A 12493-nucleotide genomic window follows, 5' to 3' on the forward strand; every position below is an offset into this window, starting at 1 on the left:
AGTTGTGACAGTATAGTATAGAGGAGTTACAGGAAATATTATTCAGAGACTACATAGTTGCAATCTGATGGACTTGAATTGCTTAGTGATTTTTGTCATATAAATTGAAAGCAGTTTGTGACATGGTTTTAACCTAGATTTCTGTACAAATCTTTATTATAATATTGTAAAATATGGCATCTGAAGCAAATTATTTAGCTATTGTGCTTTCCTCTGGCCCTGCATCATCAGACTTCAGTGAACTTTGGTTCTCGTTCCACTGCTTGTTTCTTTGTTCCCAAAATTTCAGTGCACTAAATCTTCACCCACTTATATTCTAAGAGCAAAAATACTTAAATATTCTGCAGGGGTATACAGTGCTGGATTCTTAATCCTTTAAACTGCCACCTTCATTTTCAGTCAAGTATTTCCAAATCATATTTTACAAACTTTGACCAAATTAGGATCTTTTCATCACCTACATTCATTTTTTGTACTGTCTAATTTTGCGTTTCCAGGGATACACTTAAGCCAGTTTGATCCCCCAAAAAATGTTGCAATTAAAACCTGATGTTTAGATGAAGAGCTTTCTGCAAGAGATGCAATTACAGCTGAAACACAACTCTTAGGTTTGCTTCTCAGTACTATTCAGGTAACATCAGTATGCTGTCTGAAGCTTGAATCTTCCAAGCTGACATATGCATTGCACTTGTGATGCATATCTGAGCACATTTGAGCATACATCTAATGTATGAAATTTGTGTTTTTTCTAAACTAATTTCTTACTATGCATTGGAACCGTCCTCTGCATTAATTTTTATGGATGAGCCATATTCTCATCCATAAATCTAATGCTATAAAAACATAACTACATGAAAATACATGAAAATATACTTTTTTATATAAATAAGGATGAGTAAGAGGCTGAGCAGCATCTGGCTTTTTATATGTAATTGGAAACCTCCTGTCTCTGTGCAAGAATAGCCAATTTATTGTTGGCCTGTGTAACACAGCTACAAGACCCTCCATCCAATTAAACACAGATCTTTAGCTCAGCTTACACCCAGTACCTTAAGTTCATGTTGCAAGAAATACTTCTCTTGGGTTTCAAATTTAGACTTCCATCAAAATTACACTTCATTGCTCCCACTTAAAAATACCATCAAACTGAGATTTCTGTCAAATCACTTCAGCTGAAGAAAAATAAAAATTGGATGTCTAGAAGGCTGAGAAAAAGTATAGAGTGGTCATTTTGTTTTTGTTTTTGTCAGTTATTCTGAGATAATTGACAAAGTCAAAACAACAGAAATAATATTACCCATCTCAAATGGTCTACTTTGGCAAAGGGAAGCCCAACAGAGTTTGGAGCAAGCCTAAAACATTCAACAAGCAGTATCCCTCCATTCTGGGAGATAAACAGTGAGTGCCCAAGATCACAGTGTGTGAACCAAGTGATGAGTAAGCACTTCCAGTGTTATTCCTGACAGATCTGACAGCTTCTCTCTACTAACACAAAGCTGGAGCTTCGTCTCAAGGATGTGTGAATTGAGACAAATTCAGGGCCGTCATTATAAAATACTCAGTGCAACATGTTACAGTTGGATGAGCCTGCATTGATCTGCTTTTTTTTTTTCTGTTTGGAAAAATACAGTTCTCTGCATACCATTCCCAAAAGGTCCCAAAAGTCAGAACATGCAAAACACAAATAAAAAAAAAAAATAAATAAAAATAAAAACCAAGATAGTTAGTTATGTGACCATTTGTGGTGGAGAATCTGCATCGCTAGATAACCTATAGAAGTTAAGATTCAGAGTAGAATAAAGAAGTCAAGGAAAGGATATGCAAGCTTTTTCAAATGGCCTGTTGCTCACCACAACTTCAAAGTAAAACACAAAAATTGTAAATGATGGAAATTTCTGAAACATTTGTGTGTAAAAATATTTTCAATAAGCTACATAGAAACCATTGACATGATAAAAATAAATACATTTACATGCAACTGAATGATAGAAATACGTTCTACAAGCCAAAACAAAAAAGCCTGCATTTCTAAAAACCTTTATTAAAGGAAGAGTCGCATTATTTCTCTGGTTCTTAGCAACCTTTCACTTTTGCTGCTTCTTGGTCAGGACTCACTTGAAAAATAAGTTTTTAATCTAAATCGTTCTTTCCTGGTTAAATAAAGGTTCCATAAAATTTTAAAAGCATTCTAGAGATTTTGAGTGAGAGGAGCACACCAAACTGCATCACCATATCTAGATCGTAGTGAACCCTGCTCTTCAGTAAAAGATCTGGTTGTGAACTTTGACCCAGAGGAACCGTGGTGTTGTTTTTATTTTGTTTTCTACTAGTCAGTCTAACAGCTTATAAGCAGTAAAGTCACAAAACTCATATGCTTTTATAATTCTGCAACCAAACAAGTTATGTGATAACGCACATCATATGTAATATGTACAAAATCACATGATCGGATATTGTTGTTATTGCATTATTATTGGAAAAAAAAATCCAAATTAATCTCTGCCATCTGCCACGCTGACATTTTGTCTGGATTAAATTCTCATTCTGCCGGAAAATTTCTGCTGCACAACTAACATTTTTCTTATGGCAATAAGAATATTTTGACTTTGACCTAGAGCAGTGTTTTGCAATTATGGTCCTCAGGGATCACTGCCCTGCATGTTTTTGGGGTTTCCCTCCTATCATACACCTGACCTGAATAAATGGGTGATTAACAGGCTTTCTGCAGCACTTGATAGCATGCTGGGAAAATGCAATGGTTTCAATTAGAGACACATAAGGAATATTAATCAATTCTTCAAAAGCTTATTTGGAGGCATTTAAGCATTATATAAACTTCTGGTAATTTTTAGGTTTTAATGGGTAAAAAATTTATTTTAGAAATTAAATTAAAAAATACTGTTTTTTGTGTGTAAATTATTTCCTATTTGCCTCTCAAACTATACTTTGAATTTTCCTGTTGGACTTATTTTTTTATTTTAATTTAATCACTATGAATAGAATTTTATTTAATAATTGTTAATTTGCTTCTGTAAGTGATCAGCTCTCATATGATCCTGTAGTTTAATTGAGCATTTAATTGGCTTTACAAATAGTCAATTTTTTTCCTAATCTTTAGAAGAGTAAATCTGATGGTATGTACATTGCACTTTTTTTTAAGCAAGCTAACTATTGGCCAGGACAGTGCTACCTAGATGACACCATAGACTGGATTTAGATTCAATGGTTGGACTAAAATTCTGATCAAAGCTCAACAAAGACAATTATAGATAAATATGTAGACTAAATAGAATAGGTTCCAAGTGATTATTGTGACACCAAAAACTGGTGTAATTTGACCTCTGAATTTTGGAGAAAATTCTGAAATCTTTTTTTCTTTTGCTAATATTAAAGTCAGCTCTCCAGATTGAGGGAACTCACTTCTTCAAATAGATTTGTTTGCCATTATGATATTTATTGTGGTTTAAACTTGAAAATTATGAAATGTAGTTTAATTCTGCTTTTTTATTCATCTTGTGTGATTAAAAGGTCACTACAGGTGAAAGTATATGTGCATGTGCCACCTGTTAAGCAGATCGTCATTCAGATGATCTCATGTTATTTGTCAGTTTAGAGCAGACGGCCATATGGTGAGCTGAAAATCTTGATTATTGCAATGAGGACACTTTAGAAGACTTTTCCCTTTTCTCTCTTTCAATTAAATTAGAATAATGTGGAAAAAAAAGCTTTAGACACACAGATGTTATCCATCCATTATCTATCATGCAATACATTCATTATCCATTGCATTTAACCTTGAATCAATTCCTTCTCAGATGCCAACAACATAAACCTACTGTAAACATGCTACGTGTTGTCAAAAAAACCTGCCTTCGGCAAATATAAGAAGATGAACAGATGGTCTGTCCCCTTGATCTTGTTAGTCTGGGACTACATGAAGTGATGGAAGAAACTGTGACAGGCTACATTCACAACACAACTGATGAGTTTTCCAACATGATGAAAGCGAACTATCTGGAAAAAGGATACACATACTAGATTTGATTTGAGTGATGTTTTTTATTATTATTTTAAAGGATGCATCATCCTATTTTAGAGCTGGAAACCCCTAAAATATTTCAAGTGTAAAAAAAAAAAATACACTCAGCCTTTATATTCATTCTTGAAATTGATGAGTTAAGAAAAAAACTGTTTGGTGCTTGTTGGGTCCCAGCAGTCTCTGGTCTGTAAGGAGCTGCGTGTGACGGCTGATGGAGGATGTAAGAATCTGGATGAGCTTATGGCAAATGTGAGTTTTGTTTTAGGGGCCAGGAGTAACCAGTAACGCTGACCAAAACTCTGGTCAGGTAAGTGTTCACTAGGTTAATTCAATAATAGCTGACTATCAGGCATAGCATGACTGCCATACATCTCTTTCAGAGTACCAAGGATAAAGAGCAGATTCCTGTCGGGTATAGCTACAGTATTCAGTGTCAGATTGCAGTTGAAAGACCTGCATTTATGAAGAGAGAGACATGAGCTCACACACTCCATAACAATGACATAATTACAGCATTTCTTTTGGTGGATTTATTGGTTTATTTATTGGTGGATGGAAGCAACTCACACTTTTGGGTATTAAACATCGAAGCTGTAAAGTGTGTACGTAATTCTACACATTTAGAACCAGAGTATGCCACTGTACAATTATGTTGTAAATTTGCCCTTGTTGTAAAGCATTATATTATTTTTTATCATATTTCATTCTTGTGTGAATTTGCATTAGCCTTCAACCTTGCTGCTGGTATGCCTGAATTTCTTCTACTCTATTCCAATGTCTGATGCTTTCTAGATATCTTCCAAGATGAGTCTCAACTCATTTTTATAATAACAAAACAGGTGCTTGATAAGCAAGGACAATAATTTCATGACAAGTACTACTGCATTTTCATACAGTGGTAGTACCTCAGTGCCTTTGAAGTTAACTCCCCAGGCTGACCAATAACACCGATGACGCAAATCTGTCAGAATGTCTCAGAGACAGATGAGAAGGAGGGTTTACTTCAAGTTTTCAAAAGAACAATCCAAAAACAATTAAATAAAACCACGACTGGTACAAATTTGGCTCACAGTTAAGCCAAAGCTATTCATACAAAATACAGATTTAGAGAATATTTTAATCACTATTTGAAATTATTTTCATCAAAAACTTATGTTACACTGAAACATCTTGTTTATATACAGGTTTGTTCATCTGATGTTATTTTCAATCTGTTGTGACTTTTGTGCCACACAGATATCAAGTGAAGGTACATCAGATACTGTAAATGCAAGTACCATACATACCCTGTTAAACATACATATACTTTACGTACTGCAGGTATCTGCCTGATTTTATTTTCGTAAATTATGTTTATAGAATTTTAGTCCTAAAAATACCAGACTTTGCACACAACGTCGTAAGTTTGTCTATCCAATGACGTCACATTTAAATCATTAATTCAGATGTTATGATCGGTTACTCACAACTTAAATAGCCTGTTTCACGAAATACTTTTATACTCTTCAGTAATTTCTTGGGATACTTTCACGAGGATAAAAATATGTTGAAGTTGTAGTGCATTTAAGTAAATTTTTTTGGTACTCTCCACCTCTGTGGACTGTATGTTCTTCATGTAGAGGTCATTTTTTCTCTGACTATTCAAACGCCTTCACAATAGTTTAATGTAAACCTGTCAGTGTCCATGGAGTCTGTGTTGGCTCTGACATCAAGGTGTACTCTGCTCCGTCTCTTCTGCACACAACCCCACCTCTTGATTCCAAACAGGATTAGAAGGGTGCAGAAAATGGGTGAAGTTCATGAATAAAACTAATTTAATTTGAATACGCTTTGATGATGACGAGGAAACTGCCAAACGATATCTGTTCAGCTGGAGCCACAAAGTATTTTCTTAAATTCTTGCTTCAAAATGAGTCCAAATTTCAATGGAAGATGCGATTAATATGTGTTCTAATATTACCATTAGATAACCGAGTCCTTAATGTTTGACGCCTTTTGTGTTAGCTGAGCAGAAAACATCACACTAATTCTGAGTATCACGCTCTGTTATTTTGTTCTGATAATATGTGAGATGGTTTGGTAAATGTTGTAATATGAGCTGTCCTTGAAACATCTGACAGTTTGAAGGTGTGGATGGAACCCAGCCCACCGAGCATCGCTGTGGCCCAGAGATCATTTCTCACTTTGATGTGTGCTCCAGCTGCAGTCTGCAGTGTTGTCACAGACTAGGGGCAAACAAAATTTAGACCATTATTTATTTAATGGCAGAAGTGAATCCCTGGAGATCACAAGTGTTACTTCTTTGGTTCTCAGCAGGAACGCAGGGGCTTAAAAGCAACCAGACATTGTCATACTGTTAATGGGAAAATATTAGAGCAGCTGTTCTGAACTGTGACTGAAAACAGTCGCTAAAAAAGAAGAAGGCTGTTTGCCGGGATTTGTTTATATTTGTCCTCGAAAATCAGAATGTTGTGAAAAAAGTAAGAATTAAAAACCCATGGTGACACACCCTCCAGCATGTCCAAAGGTTTGCTGAGCCTTTGACAGGTCTCTCGCACTGGGTCAGTATGCTAAACAATCATGGGGAAGACTGCTGACTTGACAGATGTTGACGCCCTTCAAACGGAGCATGAGCCACAAAATGTCATTACTGAAGAAGCTGGTTGTTCACAGTGTCTTGTATGGATGGATATTAACAGACAGTTAAGTGGAAGGAAGATGTGTGATAGGAAAAGGGGAACCACAGGGAGATGACTGGACTGATGAGCAATGGTCCAGAGTTTGGTTTTCAAATTAAAGTAAATTCTTGGTCTGGAGGAAGAGTGGAGAGGCACAGAATCAACATTCATAAGAGTTCAGTGTGCAGCTTCCATAGTCAGTGATGCCATGTGTTGGTGCACTGTTTTCTGAAGCCCACACTCAATGCAGCCGTCAACCATGAAATTCTAGAGCACTTCATGCTACATGTATTTTTTGATTGGTTACTAATTTTTTGTAATACCAAATGTTGGATTTTCTTCACCCATAAGCCATATTCATCAAAATTTCAAAATCTAAAAGTTTGAAACATTTTCCTCTATGTGTAATGGACCTTTGTAAAAATGACCATGTGACTTTCTGAAATGCAAATAATATTGCATTTTTACACAATATTTGTGTATCTTTTTTATTTTGCTTTGTTTTTTTTAAATGTACTAGTGATTCCTTTTTCCTCTGCTACAGTTTGGTGATCCATCAAACTTGCAGTTGTTCCCAAGCGCCAGCTTAGCTGTGTTTGAAAGTGATCTCAGGAGGACCGGACACACAGTGCATATGCAAATAGATTTACAGACAACCAATTAAAATGAAAACCCTTCAAACAAAAGGGGGGGCTACAAAAGAGAGACCTGTCACAGCTGGAAGGAAAACATACAGAGAACAGAGACCCAAGGAGTCAGAGTCACAGTGTGTAGACGTTTTAATTATAAAGTTTTAGGTCATGCGCTTGTTCGGAGCAGGGCAAGTGCGGCTCGCAGTCTTCCTGTCAGCGAACTTCACACTCAGCACAGTTCATCTTTGGGGACCCAGCCTATCCCCCTGTGGGCTGGGAGTAGATAGTATAAACGGTTGTCATATGTTGTAAAGATCAAGGATAAGAACATGTGTAGACAGAGATTCCCTGCTTTGCAGTTGGAACATGACAGGGTCAGGCTGCTGTTATAGGCAAAGGAGACACTAAAGCTGGTGATTTGTTACTGTGTTTACACACCATGATAAATAGTTGCCCAGTAATCATCTACAGCCAACTGAGAAATTACAGATCATGTAATGTTTCTATACAACATAAGTTATTTGTTTCCATGCGGGTGTTGCTAAATGAAAACAAGTTAAATGACAAAAAGGGTGGGCTTCTCTGTGGGAGTTTTTACAGATTGTTAAGCCAATTTTCCAAAGACATTAATGGTGATTAATGATACTGTGTTATTAAAGCTATTTGTGGGATACAAATGAGGGCAGTTGGGTGGAAAGGCTCCTGAAATAGAGCAGGAGTAAATACATTAAATACTTGTTATCACCTTACAAAGGGCATTATAATTTAGCCTTGTAGCAGGAGAATGAGTGCCATTTGAGTTCAATGGGGTGCACAGTTCAGAATGCGTGTGAGCTCCTTTTGTCAATTTTTTAAAAGTCTTTTCTGGATTTAATATTAACCTTGTCAGAAACAAAAGTGCTGGTTGGGAATATTTACATCATCTACTCAGTCTGCCTAGGGCATGGGCGGTTCATTTCTCTCAAGGTATATACAGAGAGTTAATGGTGTTTTCTAAAGCTGGATGGAGCATAATGATGCAACTCTACCCCTCCTGCCCCACCTGCTATGGAACACAGCAAGTCAGCTGATGATAGTCTCTAACTTCTCCCATTTTTATAAGTAAGACAAATCTGTTGTCGTGGAAAAAAACTATTTCCAAGCACTGTTCAGGTAAAATCACTCAATCAGGTTTATTCATGAATTGTGCACAACTCAGAGAGCTCACAGGACAGTCAATAATGAAGCAAGTCTGAAACGGAAAGCTCTGCCAGGCAGAGCCAACACCTGAGTTTTGTACAAAGGGATAAGGGATCCAAAGCATGGGAAACAGACTGGTTCCCATGCAGCTGGGGAAAAACAATGTCCGACCTTGTGCATGTAACCCAAACAGCTTTAACTTGGTGGGAATACAGAACTTAGAATAAACATATAACAATACAACTAGCAGGTGTTGAGAAAAAGGATTAATTTTACTGCTTAAATACAGTTAATCTACAACATTTGTAACAGTTATGTATAATACTCTTATTTGGAACAGTTTTCTGTTGAGCATGGGGAAGCAGGGCCTTTTCCTCCCCCATTGACACAACAGAGCAATAAATTTGCATTCCAATGGGAGTGGGGACTACGGAGGTGTCTGTGAAATCTCATCTTAGGACGTTTGGCGCCAGGGATCTTCCGTATCAGGCAGCGATGGGCACGAAGTGGTCCGCCCTCTTACTTAGATAAAAAAACAGACACTTTTGCCATAATGAGGGGACTGTCCAAGTTTTCTGAGTCCCTACGGAGTTTCTAATAGGTCAAAGAACGGAACGCCTTGACTGCATATATTAAATAGGGAAACGCCTCTTTGATTTAAAATGGCAGGACAGAAAACGGAGAGAGAGTTTTTTTTCCATCTTTTTACTCCACGTGGGCGCCTTTGTATGTCTCTGTGTTTCGTGTTGTCTGTTTCCCCTTGTCTGTATAACATGTATATCTTTGTTCCTCTGCAGCTTTGTTGTCGATTGCTTTGTATGAGATTAAACTCTGTGATCTGTGACGTCAACACGCTTTGTTGTTGTTTCGTTTTACCAGCACGCGGTCGCTGTACATCGCTGCACGGAGAGCGTCACTCGCCAAGGACTCGGGGAGAAAAGAGGAAGAGCCAAAACGTTTTGTCCAAAGCTAGCATTAAATGATCCTCTTCTTTTTTAATACAGGTTTGACCTAATTGTAATTTTTCCACATCAGTTGGGTAATGTTTCTTTACACACACGTTTGCTGTAATGACATCCCATTCTCAGTTCATAGGGTTCAACATGATGTTGCCCATTCTATGCATGCATAGCATCTTATGGAGTTAATGTGTTAACTTAGGTTCGGGAGCAGGGCCACGTCCAACCCACACCTCTAATTTTCCAGGCGGCCTATTTATACTCTGCTCATCTCAGTCTGTTATGTTTCGTCAGCTATCAGACCCGTGACTCTTGCTACGATTACAAATCTTTGAATTCAACTCACCACGGAATGCAACGTGGCTATTCAGCTGTACCCTTCTGATTCAGAGGATGATCTTCAATACATCCATCTGCTGTTCCATTTATTAGACAAGCTCCAAGTCGCAAACACTTGCGCTGGGTCATCTTCAAAACTTGAGCTCCGTTTCGCACCTCATTAATGTCATTTCAACATCCATCTGAGGTTCATCCTTCACCTCCAACAACAGTCCAGTCCCAGGGCCGTAGACCGCGTAGAGGTGTCAGCCATCAGGCTTGTTCTCCCTGACCACCGCCTCCTTCCGGAGTTACTCAGCCAAACAACACCAACACAACCACATCCCAGCGCTCCACCGCAGGCGTCTCAACTCATCAAGGCCTCAACTCCCGGGTCGTCGCTCACCTTCAACACTCTATACATAAGAAAGGAATGCCTTTCAGCCGCTCAGACAACAAGTTAAGTTTCTTCCGACTCCTTTCATATTCCGTACTTCATCAACCAGCATCGCTTTTTTTTCATTATTTTAATACTTTGTTTTAGCCTTGCATCTAATTGGTTTTGTTAACAGCAGGAGTTGTAATATTAGTTTTTTTTGTAATGTCTGTTATTGACGTGTTGTTTGAGATTGTTATTTTTGTATATTCAATAAAATAAATAAATAAATAAATAAAAAAATCAAGCAGCATCGCCTTCAGCCGAACGTCCCAGGGCTTCCGGCTTTTCCTCACCGTCTGTTTCCTCCTCTAACATCTCCGTGACGTCATTCCAATGCCGGCTCGTAGACTTCCATCGGAGCGTCAGGCTACGCCCGGATCACCGCAGACTTCCAGAGTCTCTCAGCCAAGCAACACCAACATATCATTATTTTTCACTTTATTTTACAAAACCTGTTAACCATCTCTCTTTCATTCTCTTCTTTTTCTGTCTACATACAATATATTTTTAACATGCATAATCCCTTCATCCCTCCTCCTATACATCCCTCTACCCTTCACCCCCTCTCCTTCATCCCTTCATCCCTCATCCATTCATCAATAAATCTTTAAACATATATCTATGTGGCATAGTCCTTGCTAGTGAATGAATTATTTTGGGAGGGCTGAAGGTTTAGGAGTATGATTCCACACAAAATTATTTATCCCGGGGCCTCATGTGCAAATGTTACACAGGAGTTGGCATTTATAAAATAAATGTGGTGTGAAAGTTTACGTAAATATATGCAAACTTTTTACCTGCCGTGAAAATTTTCTGATGACAATAATACTACAAAGCACAAAAAAAAATTATCTACTTACACTATACTTTCACACTGAAATCTGACTCCATTCAGCATTATTTAAGCTAAGGAGCATCAAACCCAATGTTTTTAATAATTTTAATCTTTAATTGTTTAAACAATTTCCCACATTTATCTTCATACAGGCAACACACACACAAATATGTAAATAAACTAGAAAAACCTCACAAGAGGTGGAGTCACCACCAGCAGGCAAGGAGGGATGTGTCTTGCCCAAAGACACAATAACAGAGCCGAGCAGAAATCAAGCCAGCAACCCACCTAGACGAACTTCTACAACCATTGTCACCAAGAGGCCATACTCCCAACTGGAGCATTAAATTGTCCAAAATGCCTTGATGTGTGAAACAATTAAATAGTTCCTTTCAATGGGTCCAGAGGCTCAAGCATAACTCCTGAAAAACACTTGTATCAAACTTTACACTTGACACAATACAGTCAGGCAAGTATCTTTCTCTTGGCAACTGCCACACTCAAACTCATCCATTGGACTGCCAGACAGAGAGGCATGATTTGTCTCTCCAGAGAATACTTTATGCACTTCAGTGTATTTCCAGTCACAAAGTCAAACAACAAACTGCCGACTGGCTGTCAAGTACCGACTCATTAACCAGATAACATGAGCTTCTTTCACCTTCACTATACTCTACAAAGAGCAGAATTGCCGAAAGGGATAATATGCAGTGCAATATGCACTTGAAAATCGCCATATAATATTATTATAGCAATTTATTATTTTAGTAATAGGAGGAAATTGGTAGATTTTTTTTGTTTTAAATGAAAGCAATTACAGTAGGGCTGTTGTAAACTAATATTTTAATAATCTATCGATTATTCTTACGATTAATCACGTAATTGGATAAAAAAAAGATAAAATAAAACTTTGGTAAATCTAACATAACAGCAGAGTTACTATCGGTTACCAACATCAGTCCAATTTTTCACATTTGAGCTTCCCTATCAATAACTTTCCTGTAGTTTAGAAAATTAATCTTTAACACTAATAGCTCACTTTTTAGTTAACCTGAAGAAAAGTTATACAAGATTCTGAAGTTATATTCAATTTAATAAGAAATTGAATATACTAAATATTAAAAAATATCTATACTCCAGCTTTTGGTTTTGAGTTTAACAGATGAACTCTCACTTTGCCCAGACATTTATAGCTTTTGTGTTCATGTTAGCGATGGGATTTGACACATTTGTCAGGTTTACACGTCACGATGCGCTTCGCCACCCATTTGTTGAGACCGGGATGATATGAAATTAATTTTCCGGATCATCCGTAAAACTACACTTAGGTTAATCATCTAATGCGCAGCCGCCAGCAGTGTTCATTCTATCCGCTCACCTGTATAAATACTCCAGCATCGCTCCTCCCTGCCAT

Source organism: Xiphophorus maculatus, chromosome 22 (genome assembly GCF_002775205.1).
Source record: "Xiphophorus maculatus strain JP 163 A chromosome 22, X_maculatus-5.0-male, whole genome shotgun sequence".
Taxonomy (NCBI): Eukaryota; Metazoa; Chordata; class Actinopteri; order Cyprinodontiformes; family Poeciliidae; genus Xiphophorus; species Xiphophorus maculatus.